Raw genomic sequence first — 15,607 nt, 5'->3', positions numbered from 1 at the left:
AGTGATCTGACTGACTTCTTTTTGTCATTGTATCAGAATGTTCACACTAATATTTTTTATTTTGAATATTGTTTATTGAAAACAGTTTTGATTTTTAAGAATCTGTTCGATTTGATCTTAATGTATTTTCTTTCCCAATAGAGCAGAGACATCTCAAAAATGTTTTTCTTTAATGTTATTGTTTTTTAAATCTGGACTAATGTCTTGTAAAAGTGAAAAGTGCCTGCATGCTAAAACAAATGTGCACTTGAATGTGCACAATTGATTAACCAATTTTCAAATAATTAACTTTTTAGATTTTGCATGTGCATTTGTTGCTCATTTGACCATATAATAATTAATTAGCCTAATTATAATGGATTGCATTTTCAAATCCTGCATGTATATTATAATAGAATGACAGCATTTTATATTACTTTTTATATTTTAGTCAAACAGACAAGCACACACCAGCAAAGGAAGAAAATTTTAAGGTGAGGGACATTTTACATCTGTGGAAGTTGACATTTTGATTAATGAAGTGTTACAGTTGTTTCTAATGTATTTATTTGGTGGTGTATTCAGCAAAATTAATCCTGATAGATGAAATGTGTTTAAAGCATTGCTTACAAAATGAATGGTGTCTCCAAGCTAATAGAGTTATAAATGAACGGGGGGGGGGGGGGGGGGGGGGGGGGGGGGAGTGAAGAAGCCTTAAAAAATGAATCAAGTGAAAATAAGTGCCAGATTAAAAAACAATTTACTCTGTGTCTGGAGAGCCAAAGGGAACTCAAGTGCAAAGAATTTGACTTATGGTCTAAGTGAGCAGCTGAAATATTTAAATATCAGGCTGATGCTACTCAGTCAGAATGGTGGCAGAGCTGCTTCAAGATGAGCTTCTTCCCTTCACTTGTGGTCTGTACAGCTGAACGGCAAAAAATAAAAGTAGGGCCCAGCTGGTATGGCTTGTTTGTTCAGTGGGGAACATCAGCCTGTGCACCAAAGTGTTGCAGGTTCAATTCCTGGTCAAGGGCACTTACCTGTGTTGCAGGTTCCATCCCCTGCCCAGTTGGAGCACATGTGAGAGGCAATCAATTGCTGAATTGCTATGTCTCTTTCACATCAATGTTTCTCTCACTCTATTTCTCTCTCTCTCTCTATGTCTCTTTCTCTCTCTCTCTCCTTTCTCCTCTTCCACTCTCTCTCAAAAAAAAAAAAAATAAATGAAAATAATATCCTCGGGTGCAGATTAACAAAACAACAACAAAAAACAAACAAATGAAATTCTGTCTTTGGTGGTATATTGAGTCAAGCAGAGAAGCACAACCAAGGCACTCATAAGTGATTACAGGGGGCTATGGTATGACTGGAGAATTAGGCAAGACAAGAGCCAGAAATAATGAGTTGCCTCTGGCATCAGAAAAGCAATGGGGACGAGCACAAAAAACTGAGGTCGACCCCTCTGCAGGAACTTTTGCCTATCTCACTTTTTGGTTTTGAAAGCAGAATAGGTCTGTTTAAAGTGATCACCATAGAACAGACACTTATCTACACACACAAAAAAAATCTTCATTGCTCAGCTGGCATGGGTCAGGAAGGCAAGGTTCGATTCCTGGTCAAGGCACATGCCTGGGCTGTGGGCTTGATCCCCAGTGGGAAGCATGCAGGATGCAGCCTATCAATGATCCTTTCTCATCACTGATTTTTCTATCTCTCTCTACTTCTTCCTTCCTCTCTGAAATCAATAAAAAAAAAAAAATTCTTAAAGAGAGTTATTACTTTACTAGAAGCCCGATGCATAAAATTCATGCATAGGGGGTGGGGGTGTCTCTCAGCCAGGCCTGTACCCTCTCCAAACTGGAATTCCTCGAGGGATGTCCAACTACTCGTTTAGGCCCAATCCCACCTAAACGGGCAGTTGACATCCCTCTCACAATCCAGGACTGCTGGCTCCCAACCAGCCTGCCTAGATGATTGACCCTAATTGTTTTTGCCTGCCAACCTGATCACCCCCTAACCACTCCCCTGCAATCTGATCAATGTCTTAACTGCTCCCCTGCCAGTCTGATTGCTCCTAACTGCCCTCTCCTGCCAGCCTGGTCACCCCCAACTGCCTTCCCCTTAAGCCCTGATTGTCGACCACTGCCCTCTTCTGCTGGCCATCTTTTGATAGCCATCTTGTCTCCACATGGGGGTGGCCATCTTTGACCACCGGGGGCAGCCATCTTGTGTATTAGAGAGATGGTCAATTTGCATATTACATCTTTATTATATAGGATAATCTAACCTAATAATGGAGTATTATGCAAATTAACCATCACTCAGCTACACAGGTCACGCCCACCAGCCAATCAGAGCAAGTATGCAAATTGACCTAATAAAGATTGTGGTTAATTTGCATAAGTGGAGGGAGGGAGGATTGGAGACTGAAGACAGCATAGAAGGAAGAGGTAGGAAAAGTGGAAAGCAAGGCGGCTGCGGCTGCTGGAGGGAAAGCACTGGCAGCGCATGCGGGGCTGGGCTGGGCTGGGCGAGGTGTGCAGCGGTGGTGCACACAGGGCTGCAAAGGCTGTGGCAGTGGGAGGCAGCAGGGGCAGCAGGCACAGCAGGTCAGGTGGGCAGGGTGAGGCCTGCAGCACCAGTGCACGCAACCCCAGAGGCAGCGGCAGCGGGCACGGCCATAGCCGTGGAGTCAGTGGCAGCAGTGGGCATAGAGGGTTGGGCTTGAGGGGTGAGACTGGTAGCACTTGGCTGTGGACACAGTGGTGGCTATAGCTGTGGGCATGGTGGGACATGTGGGATGGGCGCGCACCCACCCCGCCCCGCCCTAGCAGCCTCACGGGGAGTGTTGGGGGTAGTGGGAGGGAAGCCCACCGGAAGTCTTGCAGGGATATTCCTGCAACAGGTGCCTAGTAATAAAATAATAATAAAATCTTGGGAATTCTCCTAAGGTTTCCAAAGTATATATAGCCAAAGTATCACTCTTTGAAAAGGTCAAGTAAGTATAAATATTCTTTGCATAGAATAACATAGAACTTAGGAGAGAGCTACATGAAAACAAAGTCTGGCTTTATCAATAACTATTTGGGTCTGGGCAAGTTACAAAATATCTCTGTATCTTGGTTTTATCATCTCTAAATAAAGGTGGGTAATACTTATTGTTTATCTTTAATCTTACTCAACAAAATTTTAGGTGTATGAGAAGAAACATTTTGATGGTATTGTTCACTGATATAGCTCACATGCTTATAAAGTATTGAACACTTAATAGTTGCTTAAGAAATATTTGTTTACTAAATGAATAGATATATGAAGCATTTTTCATGCTTCCTAGCACTTAAGTTTTCAACAAATGAATAGTAAACAAAATTTAATTTGGTAGCCCCTCTACTTCTAGGTTTAAGGAAATAGCCATAGCAGACTCAGCCTTCAACTAAAAGAAGTCAAGAGTCCCAGATAATATTTAATGGTATTAGGAGATACCAAAGCAACCAAGGCATGAGGAGATTGGATCAGAAAAAAGAACTACAGAGAAGTGATATGACATTATGCGTCTACACTATCAGTGACTGGTATTAGGCAAGAATGGAGGGAAGGCTGATGATGGAACCTTTGCTAAAAGGCAAAGAATCCAGGATAGTTTATAGAAATCTAAAGTGTGAAAAAACAAACATTAAAGTTTGATGTGCCTGATATACAAAGAATTCCGAAAAACAACAAGCAGAAAGTTATTGAAATGAATAGCAAACACCCTGGAAATCATTTGGTGCTAGGAAGAAAGGTATTGGAGTTTAGGACTAACCAAGAAGGAGGGTTCTTAGGAAATACGGTACTCAGAGCTTTAAAATGAGAATACTACAGGGCTACACCTTAGCAGTGGTAGAAAACTAGAGATAACCAAGCCATACTCAAAATTCATTCCAGCCTCAAGTCAGCTCACATCCTGTTTTAATTAAGGTGAGAGGCCCTTACACTAGCTGCCTAAAAGAGGATAGGGACAATCCTTTCTACAAGGGTGTGATCAAAAGGGCTTATATAGTCCTCATACATAATCCTATAATCCTATACAATAAAGATGCAATATGCAAAATGGCCATCATACAACACACAAGATGGCTGCCCCCAGTGGTCAAAGATGGCCATCCCCATGTGGACACAGCAGGGGAGGGCAGTTGTGGGCTATCAGACCAGCAAGGGAGGGCAGTTTGGAGGGACCAGGCCTGCAGGAGAGGGCAGTTGGGGGCAACCCAGGCCTGCAGGGGAAGGCAGTTATGGGCAACCAGGCCAGTGAGGGAAGGCAATTTGGGGTGACCAGGCCAGCAGGGGAGGGCAGTTGGGAGCAACTAGGCCTATAGGGGAGGACAGTTAAGGGTGACCAGGCCAGAGAGAAGGGCAGTAAGGGGTGACCAAGCCTGCAGGGGAGGGCAGTTAGGAGCAATCGGGCTGGCAGCGGAATGGTTAGGGGGTGATCAGGTTGGCAGGCAGAAGCATTAGGGACAATTAGGCAGGCAAGCAGATGAGCTGTTGGAAGCCAGCAGTCCCAGATTGTGAGACAGATGTCTGACTGCCCTTTAGGGATTGGTCCTAAACGGGCAGACAGACATCCCTCAAGGGGTCCAAGATTGGAGAGAGTGCAGGCTGGGCAGAGGGACACATACACACACCCATGCACAAATTTCATGTACAGAGAACAAAACCACAGGTAACACTTTAAAATTATTGCGATAGCCCAGCCAACTTGGTTCAGTGGTTGAGCATCCAGCTATGAATCAGAAGGTCACCATTCGATTCCTGATAAGGGCTCATGCCCAGGCTGTGGGCTCAATCCTCTTTATGGGGTGTGCAGAAGGCAGCTGATCAATGATTCTCTTTCATCATCAATGTTTCCATCTCACTCTCTCCATTCTTCTCTGAAATCAATAAAAATATATTTAAATAAATTAACTAATAAAATAGTTGTGATTAACATATATATAAGAAAATAGATCATAAGAATCAGAGAGTTGAAATTCAAAAATATAGTCAAATGGATATTCTATAAATAAATATTAAACAATTAAAAGTGAAAATATATTAAAAGACTCAGCAGAAGATAATAAAACAAAAAATAAGTCAGTAGAAAATATCCATGCAAAGTATGGAGAGCAAAGAAGATGGAGGAAAAGAAGCATGCGTGACATATGGAGCATGACTGGAGTCTCATAAGAGGAGGAGAAATAATATGATAGAAGCAATATTTTAAGAGATAATGGCTAAAAATTTTCTAAATCTAATGAAATGTATCAATACATAAATTCAGAAGGTTTTATGAACACAGGATAAATGCAAATATAATCATGCTTGAGAAATCAGAGTCCAAAAAATGCTAAAAGTCCAAGATAAGGAGAGATCTCTTTAAAACAGCCAGAGGAAAAATTCAAATTTCCTTTAAAGAAAGAATGATAAGAATGCTAGGTAAATTCTCAACAGAACTATGGGAACCAAGAAACAATGCAATGATATTTTCAAAGTACTGAAAGAAATAACTGCCAAACTAAGACTCTACACATATTCCATGGCATCTTTCCAGTACATTCCAGGGGAGCATAGCAAGTCAGGCAAAAATCTGTCTTTGCAAATCCTCCCCTCTTTTGCCATTCTTCCTCCAAACTTCTTTCTTCCCCAAACCTTCATTACTCAAGGCCAGCTTTCTTGAGCCTGTCTTTTAGAGATGCCAACCAGTACTCCAGTATGCTTTTCTCCAACTGGAGTAAGTCTCTCTAATATCTCCCCTATTTGGTCTCTCCACTGAGATGTATTTATCGTTTTACATTAGGACAATAATGCTGAAAAAAAGTTCTGTGATCAAAGAAACTTGAGTAACACAGCATACTTTCTGCTATTGAGATTCACAATAAACTGTAGTTTATTGAAATGCCCAGTGAGTCCTGTAGTAAACAAATATATTTATCTTTGTTTATTCAGCATTTTAAAAATAAATTTGTCTACAGAAGTCTTTTTTTTTTCCACATCATGACACTCCTTCATTTATTCTCATATTTATGGAGCATCTAGTATACACCATACACTATTTTCAAGTCTAACAAGGCACAAGCCAGTTCCTGCCCTCTAGGAGTTTTATACTCTTAGTGATAAAGGCAGATAGTAAAGACTAAAATAATATGTGCCTTTAGGTAATAATAAGCACCATGAAGAAAAAAATAGATAGGGTATGGACATAAACAATGACAAATGAGCCTGGAGTATGGTGGTACAGGAATTCACAGATTATAATTTGAGAAATTCAGCCTTTGATTTATACCCATGTGCTAGCCAAAGAGAAGGAACATCTATAATAGGAGTTGATGTTTGTTTGCTATGAAGATACTCTTTCTTTGACTTGGAAGACCAGTGCTACTGATAGAGATCACTGGCCAGGTAAGCAGCAAGCAGTGTCATGGGAGGCATCCAACAAACTCTGAGGTACAGACCCTCAAATTGTTCTAGGTAGTACTTACTCAAAGTACTCTTATGGAAAATTTTCCCTTCTTATAAAATTGGAGGAATGTAATGGTTATACATTTAGTTGAACTTTAAAAATCTCAGCTGTCCAGTTTACCCTACAATATTTATAATTAGTAAAAAATTGACTGGTGTGACTTTTCCTTCCTACAGACATAGAAATCAGATTGCCAGGTTTCATGCTGCACCTCATATCATTAAGCAGGCCAATTCATGCCTTTTTAAATTTACTAATTCACCACACCTATTAGATACTGCTGTATTTGCAGCCCTGTGTTAGGAGCTAGACACTCAAAAAACAAATTGAACTCAAAGGAACATACTAGCACACTGTAGGCAGGTGGTTAGGTACTTTCCCTTGTATTTCCCAGCTTCTGTCTTAAGAAATCAGTAAAATTTCACAAAGAAGAGTTGTAACTCATTTGTTTCTCACTTTCCAAAGCCACAGAGAGTACAGTAAATAAAGGCAGATGCCTAAGATATATTGTAAGTCTTCACTTACATTAAGATATATTGTGAAGTCTTTGGATGGCTTTTAAATATTTAGGGTTATTAATGACAAATACAAAAAACTTTGGCCCATCAATAGAAATAAAAGATCACAAAAACAGAACTTCCCCTTCTCTCCCCACCCCACCCCCCATTCTTCTCACTGGAAAGGGTCTGCTCAGCAATGTAACTTCTTAACAGTCATCAGGCCTAAAGAGCAGATACTTGGAACCCATTAAGACAGAGAAAGCAGTGATGCTAATCCACCACCTGAAGTCATATGATTTATCTGAAGCAGAAGTGGTAAGAAACATTTAGGCCAGGAATCTCAAATTATGAGCAACAAAGAAAGTCATAATGGTTTTACTGATGAGTCATCTGCCATCTGGTTCTCATTAAGAAATGATAAGTCAAGGTACAAATAACAAAGAGTAGAGCAATACCAAAAATGTGAAGCGGACTGTTTTTCTAAAATAACAGAGGAAAGATGACGTATATGAGAAGCTATCACAAGGAGACAAATATATTTAGAACCTCACTGAGCAGGCTGGGCAGAAATAAGTTTTGTGAAACCTAAAATTGCAGAAACCTACATGAAAAGGGAAGAAGACCTGTACTTTAATCAACCAGCAAACTGGAAACCAAGAGATTCAATAGGCAAGTTCCAGTTTACTAATTTATTCTTCCCACTTTACTTGCTGGCTGGACTTGCCATACACAAGGCAGAAAAGTATGTCATTCCAATGAGTAAAGAGAATATTGGATCTCTTCTTGATCACTCCTTACCTGTGAGCCCTCTCCTTTGGCTACCTTACTAGGACAGAGAATTATTCAATGGAATTGTTCTTTATTCAGTGGTATTTCTCATTCTATTGTTCTTGGTTACATTGCAATTTTAGAACTAAATAACACTGGTGTATTGTTTGTACATCTATTTTTTTCTAACAGATGGTAAAATCTTTGAGAGCAGAAATTATAGTGTATTCATCTATGTCTCTCCAGCACCCAGCAAAGTTCTTGGACCAGAACCGGAATTTAAAAATTCTTAATAAATTGAATTTAATTGAACTTTCCCTTGATATTTCATTTGTGGCCCATTGTCCTGTATAAGGTTTTAGTATCTTTTACAAAAACTCTATGAAATCCAATTGAAATTCTAGCTGTACCACTCAAAAACTTAGCTAAAAAAGGGGCAGTGGTTGATATTCATTCATTCTATAAATATTTATTGGATATTCACTATGTGTTACACAGAGTTCTTAATGCTTGGGATATGTTAATAAACAAACTAAGATCCCTGCCATTGCAGAGGTTACATTTAAGTGGGAGGCAGAAACAGAAATTAAATATGATAAGTAGATATGTTAGAAAGTGGTAAGTAAGATAAGTAGGCATGCTAGTAGTTAGAAGATGTTAAATACGATAAGTAGATGCTAGTATGTTAGAAGATGGTAAATATAAGTAGACATGCTAGTATGTAGAAGATGGTAACTGCCATAGAAAGAAGAAAACAGAGTAAGAAAGTTCAGGAATGCCAGGATATAGGACTGAAGGTCAGGCAGTTGCATCATCAGAGTGGACCTCATTGAAAAGGTGAAACTTGGCCAGACCTGAAGGAGGTGATGGAGTCAGCAAAGTGGATATTTGAAAGAAGATGCATCACACTTTCTTCTCTCAACTCAGTAAAGGACTTTCAGCCGGTAATTGCTCCTTGAGACTCAGAAGACATGGTCAGTTTGCCACGCTGCCAGAGCACTTGCTTTTGGCCCACTCAGTGAATTCTGTAAGGTTTTAGTCATTTAATTACTGTTATGTTATGTGGGAGGCTGAACAGGAACAGAGAAAGGAGAAGTTCAGGACTCCAGCACAGAGCAGGGTAGGGGTGGGGAAGAGCAGAGAGAAGAGGGAGCTCCACCCTAATCTGATATCAGGGAAGATTCTGGAATTGTTATGAGAAGCATAAAGTCAGATCTTTCCTATTTCCTAAATGTTTTTCCCTTTAATACATTTAAATGATCTAAATCTGACATTTAAACTCACAGAATCTCTTTGCTGGAACCAAAGACTTTTTTTAACTGGTTTTATTTCCTTCATTCTATATTTCTTTGTCAACCAAAGGAGAGCAATCAAAACTACAATTTCTGGCCCAGTAGAAGGAATTCTAATTTTGTGATTTTAACCCTTGCTCTCTACTGGTCTTATCACTTTCCATCTCTCTTTTCCTTGAAGCTTTTTCAATATAACTAATCAAAATATAGTTAAAATTTATTCATTCAATTAAATATGTTTAATCAGTGATTGACAGGTTCCAAATCCTATGTATCAAGAACACAAAGGTGAGAAGATGTGATCCTATCAAGGGTGAGAAACCATAATCTCTTGGGGTGCTGCTGTTCCCCAGACCAGAACATAATGGCAACAATTCACAAGGAAACAATAACATATAGTTGTCATGCTCTAGAAATGATTCAGTAAAAAATAATAAGCATATTTTTCAACATTCTCTAAAGGGGTAAAACTTCAGAAAACTCATGTTCCTACCAATAATGATTTTACAACTGTCATTATCTTCCCCATAAAACTCTGAAACCCCAGAAACATTTGTGTATCCACTTCTGGTTCCTGTTAGTAAGTCTGTTTCACTGAAACACCTCAACCTCCCACATTTGCCATATTATTACTACACCGCAAGAAAGGAAGAGGATGGAAGCTTCACAAAAATTAATGAAGAGGAACTAGAGACAATAAAGTTAGGTGGGGCCTTGAGGCAGGAACAAAGAACAACCTATAACTGTGGAAGGTAATGTTTGTCAGGTTGTGAAAGACCACAGACCTATTGAATGGTTCATTTGGAGAGCATGCTCTTTCTGCTGTTGACTACCCATTTGGTGTTCATGGTGTGATCTATATAAGACATAGATCAGTTGTCTGAGAGGTAATTTTCCTTCAGCATTATTGGTCTTAACTAAAGAATCTTCCAAAGGTTCCTCAAAAAAATTAAAAGTGGAACTGCTTTATGGATCAGTGATTTCACTTATGGGAATTTATCCAAAGAAACCCAAAATACAAATTTGAAAGAATATATGTATCCTTATGTTCATTGCAACATTATTTACTATTGCCAAGAAACGGAAGCAACCCAAATGCTCATCAATAAATGAGTGCATAAAAAAAGCTGAAGTACATATATACAATGGAATATTACTTGATCATAAAAAAATGAAATCTATCATTTGTGACAGCATAGATAGGTTAATAAGGTATTATGTTAAGTGGGATAAGTCAGTTAGAGAAAGGCAAATACCTCATGATTCCACTTACATATGGAGCATAAAGAATAATATAAATGAACAAACAAAACAGAAATAGACTAAGAGATACAGAGACTGATGTTTGCCAGAGGGGAGAGGGGTTAAGGGGCTAGGTGAAAAGGTGAAGGGGTTGAGAAGTACAGATTGGTAGTTACAAAACAGTCATGGGGATATAAAATACAGCATAGGAGATTTAGTCAATAATATTTTAATAACTTCCTGTAAGTAAGTACAGGAAGCACCAGGAGGAATACTTGGCAAAGTATATGGTTGTCTAACCTCTATGCTATACACCTAAAACTAAAACTAATAAAAAATAGTACTAGTAAATGTAAACTGTAATTGAAAAAAATTAAATTTAAAAATAGGATCTCCTAAAATTCAAATAACAACATCTGCATGGCGTTTGGTGTTGGAGCAGGTAGTTAATGACTGGTGATGGGGTTTCTCTTCTGCATTAGGAATTGCAGATACGTGAGAATGGGAGGAGAAAGGTAATTATATCACAGACTTTCCTTGTTTTATCTATCCAGGAGACTCATTATTCTAAGGAAGATTTAGTCTAGTCTGCTTTTTTGTTGTTGTTCTTGTCACTGGGCCCATCCTGTTCTGTACCCAAAATAAGTATTCCTGGAATTTAAGGTGTCATTTTACCAGCCTGACCACAGGTACCACATTGTTTGCCCTGCTCTGCTCTCCCTTTTAATAATACCTCTCTCTCAAGTCTAATTTCAGTGCCTCAGTCTAAAACCCAGAGAAGAATGAGTCCTCTACCCCTGTATATCTCCCAAAAAGGTAAGACAGACCATAGAAGCAATAAAATGACAGGCCCATTGTTTGAGCCCAATGCAAGGGACTTCCCTTTTTGCATAAGCTGAGTCACACTTTTCCTGTTGTCAACTTGAAGCCTGTCCGTTGATGCACGATAGGGCTATCTTGCTGATGTATGAAGCCAAGCAGGCAGGTTTCCTTGCTTTTGTTTGCCTTACCTTGGACCCTTACCAATTAGAAGCTGTCCACTGGGCAAAAGAGATAAGACATGGTTTATTAAAGCTGGAATACTGTACTGAATGAACTCATTTCTGACCATTTTCGTCTGTTAAAATGCTATCCGAGGATCCTGCCTTGTGCAATCTTACTGATTTTGACACAAGTCTTTTGGGATGTATATGTGCATTTTATTCTTGATATCTGTTCAGTTGACACATGCTTTAAAACCACAGATATCTTTGATTGGCTGACAAATTGTGAAAACAGGAAGTTAAAGGATGGACTCAACTGTGAAACAACCATAATAAGTGAAGCTTTCTGCTTAAGTGCCAAGATGGAAAAGCTGCTATGCTAAACAAACAAAAAATGAAATGATAATATCAACAAACTTCCCGCAGGAATCATGAACAGCCAGAATGTTCTAATTATTATACTTTCAGGGACTTACACCCAATGAAATGGGCTTCAAATCTTAAATCACAATACTGTTGCTAGGCATAATAAATTCTTAAACATTAGGAGGGGTGTGATAATATTTGCTCGTTAGGAAATATTTGTGATGGTACTTTTTTTTTTTTTATAACAATCACCATTCAAACTGAGTTTAAAAAATTGCTATTGTAAATGAATCCTTTCATATTCAGCAAATATCTATTGAGTGCTTAATTAGGGCTATGATAGTCATGGCATATTTCCTTCTTGTTTATCAGCTTTCTCACCAAGATTTTTCTATTTTTTTATTTTATTTTTTTAATATATGTTTTTATTGATTTAAGAGAAACATCAATTATGAGAGAGAATCATTGATTGGCTGCTTCCTGCACATCCCCTACTGGGGATCGAGCCACAACCCTGGCATGTTCCCTGACCAGGAATCAGACGGTGACCTCCTGGTTCATAGGTTGACGCTCAAACACTGAGCCAACCCTGTTGGGCACCAAGATTTTTCTTGTAATTCCTCAAGGTTGCCAAGCATCAGTCCTGTGATAGTCTTCCAGGGAAAATTCTCAAAAGAAAGGTTATCACAGCTTAAAGAATAAAAAATCCTCAAACCAATGGATGTAAAGAACACAAATATTAGACTGAATGAACAAGGCAATTTTTAGACAAATAAATCAGAATTGCTACTTTACTACTATGGAATAAGTTTAGGACTTGCATTACTTTTATAATTTCAGAAATATGAATGGATTTTAAAAATACTTGGATAAATTTTGAGGCAGAACCACTGTGGGTAGTAGAATGGGAAAGGACAGAGAATGCACCACATACTAGTAGATGGTAAATACTATCCATCCGTCTTTCAACAATTTCTATATAAAATGTGCTATATAACCTATGTCATGTGCCATCTATTCAGATAATTAGCTTTAAAAATATGATCAATATCTCTCAAGGTCTAACTCTGCCAGAAAAGAATTAAAAATATCACAATAGGACATTTTAATGTCATCTTGATGAAGAGAAGATAAAGAATTAATAATGGAAACTTAGCAAAATTGATAGTTAGATGATTGACACAATGCATTTACTAACTTATTTAACCTTCAAACACCATTTTAAAAGATTGCTTAAGAAATAAATACTTAGGGGGCAGTTGTAAATTCATTTAAGTCAGCCTTAATTGTATTTTAAAAATCTTGTTTCTAGGCCCTGGCCCGTGTGGCTCAATTGGTTGAGCATTATCCCATGCACCAAAAAGTCACTAATTTGATTCCCAGTCATGGGTTGTGGCTTGATCCCCAGTAGGAGGTGTGCAGGAGGCAGCCGATCAATGTTTCTTTCCTTCTCTCTTCCTCTCTCTAAAACCAATAAAAACATGTTTTGTTTTGTTTTTACAAAATCTGATTTCTAGACATTTAAAATCAAAATTGAAAAAATATATATCTAAATGTCTCTTTTTACAGATAAGGAAACTGAAGCACAAACAAATTGAGTGACTTCCAGAGGTCACAGCATTCATCCATTGAAGAAGCCACACCAAAGCCAGGTCACCTAGACACCTGAGTCTGTTTTACACCTCTGAGCTGATGGGGATGGAGTTGGGGGGTGAAATAAAAAACTGCACTCTAGAATTATCTAGTTATCCTCTATCCCATATTGTGAAATTATTCCATTTGGGGACAGAATCAGTCACTAATTAGAAAATCAGTGCATTAACTTAAACTCAGGAATCTGCCTTAAGAGGTGTTACACATGTCACCATTTTATCACATACATGGAGCATTCCAAAGGTGCTCACTAACCTGGACTACAAAATAATCCCTTTTATTGTCTAATTGAAAGACAAAGAGTAAAGAAAAGTTAAAAGTATAAAGACCCCCTTCAAGGAGAAATCCAGAGAAACTAGCAATAATAATGCAAAATTGTCAACTATGTAATTTCCAAGATTTTTATTTAACTGTAAAGTCAATAACACTATTATTCATTTCAAAGCTACAGATCAATTTGCTCAAGTGTGAACCCTATGGAATACAACCATTTTCTCTTCAGGTGAATGATCCCAGTTTGAATTACCCATACAATCTGATAAAAATACATTATTCCAGATGGACTCCAGTTGCTGGGCAGGTGGAAATTTTTAATTAAAAGAATACAGACTTAATTATCCTAAATTAGGTGGTCAGAGAGAGAACATATGAGAATAGAACTTTACCCCAAGTCATTTATAAGTATCCCAAAGTTTTTTTTAAATTCTTTTAAGAGAAAAAAACTTCAAAGAATGTATAAATTTTGACATGTATTTAAGTAGTGTCAACTTTTACAGTCAAATTTTTATCTATAAACTATAGCTATATTGAATATGTTTATAATACAGTAACTCTCCATTTTCTCATACTGAGTCAACTCAACTATAAACCAACCTCAGGTGTTTTAACTCCCCTTTAGTTGATGGCACAGTATCCAGCCTGATTCCCTTAGGCATAAGTGTAAGCTAAGGGTGTATCAATGGTGTGACTGTGGTGAGTGACATGGAGGTCTGAGCTCTCTGCCCATGCAGCTTACTTGTGATGTCTTATTGCTTGTGAAATATCTGGATATACATTTTTATCTAATGAAAGACTGATGCTGGGCTCATCCTTGGCCAGTCTGACAAAAATTAGCTCATAATTGGCAATTCAATTAGCATCCAATGGTCAAGAATTCCATATCTATAGGACCCAATAACATTCTAGGAGCCATTTTTCAAAAAGCATGTGATTCCCCACTGCAGATGGCACAGCCTTGCTCCAGACTCCCAAAGGCCTGCCTTGAGTGTCTCCCACAAGAGGTTGCCTTCAACTCCAAACCACACCTTTTCCCACCATTGACACCTCCAATACCATCAGGTCTGATGTATCTCACAGCCCAAGGACCTAGAACCACTGCAGCCTAGACCTGATGCAGAGCCCTTTCCACATCTGGTGCCCACTCAAAGCTGACAGCCTTCTGAGTAACCAAGTGTATGAGCTACAGTAACATTCCTGGTTGTAGAAGGTTCCCTGTGTTGGAGATGCAAGATTCAGCAATTTGACTTTTACATTGGGGGACATATCCCACCATGTCCCTGACCTCTGGGCATCCATAACCTCACTGATGTGGCAAGTCTCTGAATCTTCACCTATCAGTGGTTCTCAACCTTTCTAATGCCGCGACCCTTTAGTACAGGTCCTCAGGCTGCGGTGACCCCCAACCATAAAATTATTTTTGTTGCTATTTCATAACTGTAATTTTGCTACTGTTAATTAATCATAATGTAAATATCTATGTTTTCCGATGGTCTCAGGAGACCTTGCTAGCAGTTCTCAACCTGTGAGTACAGACAGGTGTTTACTCTAGGGCAGGACTATGACAGTCATGGCATATTTTCTTCTTGTTTATAAGCCTTATCACCAAGATTTTTCTATTTTTTATTTTATTTTTTAAAAATACATGTTTTTTATTGATTTGAGAGAGAGAAACATCAATTATGAGAGAGAATCATTGATTGGCTGCCTCCTGCACATCCCCTTAGGCTCTACAGCAGCAGGCGGGACCCACAGGTTGAGAACTGCTGCTATAGAGCCTAAGACCATCAGAAAACACAGATATTTACATTATGATTCATTAACAGTAGCAAATTACAGTTATGAAGTAGCAACAAAAATAATTTTATGGTCGGGGGTCACCACAACATGAGGAACTGTATTAAAGGGCCATGGCATTAGAAAGGTTGAGAACCATTGTACCACATTGAGGGATGGCCGACTCTTACTGTAGAGGAGTGGACTATCTTTGTAAATGTTGAACATTCAGGAAGGTCACCAGAGCCAAAATCCACCAGAGGCATCTATCCTGACATCTCCATCTCCAAACCA

The 15,607-nt window shown here is 38.6% G+C and overlaps 1 long non-coding RNA gene across 1 annotated transcript; it reads left to right on the top strand.

The window, feature by feature from the left end:
- Positions 1-7,122: 7,122 nt before the first annotated feature.
- On the top strand, positions 7,123-13,357 carry LOC123651054. Its single transcript, XR_006739512.1, has 3 exons — positions 7,123-7,272; positions 11,016-11,075; positions 13,178-13,357. It is a non-coding gene; the product is annotated as an uncharacterized LOC123651054 (long non-coding RNA).
- Positions 13,358-15,607: the final 2,250 nt, after the last annotated feature.

The sequence above is a fragment of the Pipistrellus kuhlii genome, unplaced genomic scaffold, assembly GCF_014108245.1.
Source record: "Pipistrellus kuhlii isolate mPipKuh1 unplaced genomic scaffold, mPipKuh1.p scaffold_m20_p_1, whole genome shotgun sequence".
Lineage (NCBI taxonomy): Eukaryota > Metazoa > Chordata > Mammalia > Chiroptera > Vespertilionidae > Pipistrellus > Pipistrellus kuhlii.
Note: the sequence above shows the minus strand (reverse complement) of the source record. Positions and strands in the feature narration are given on the sequence as shown.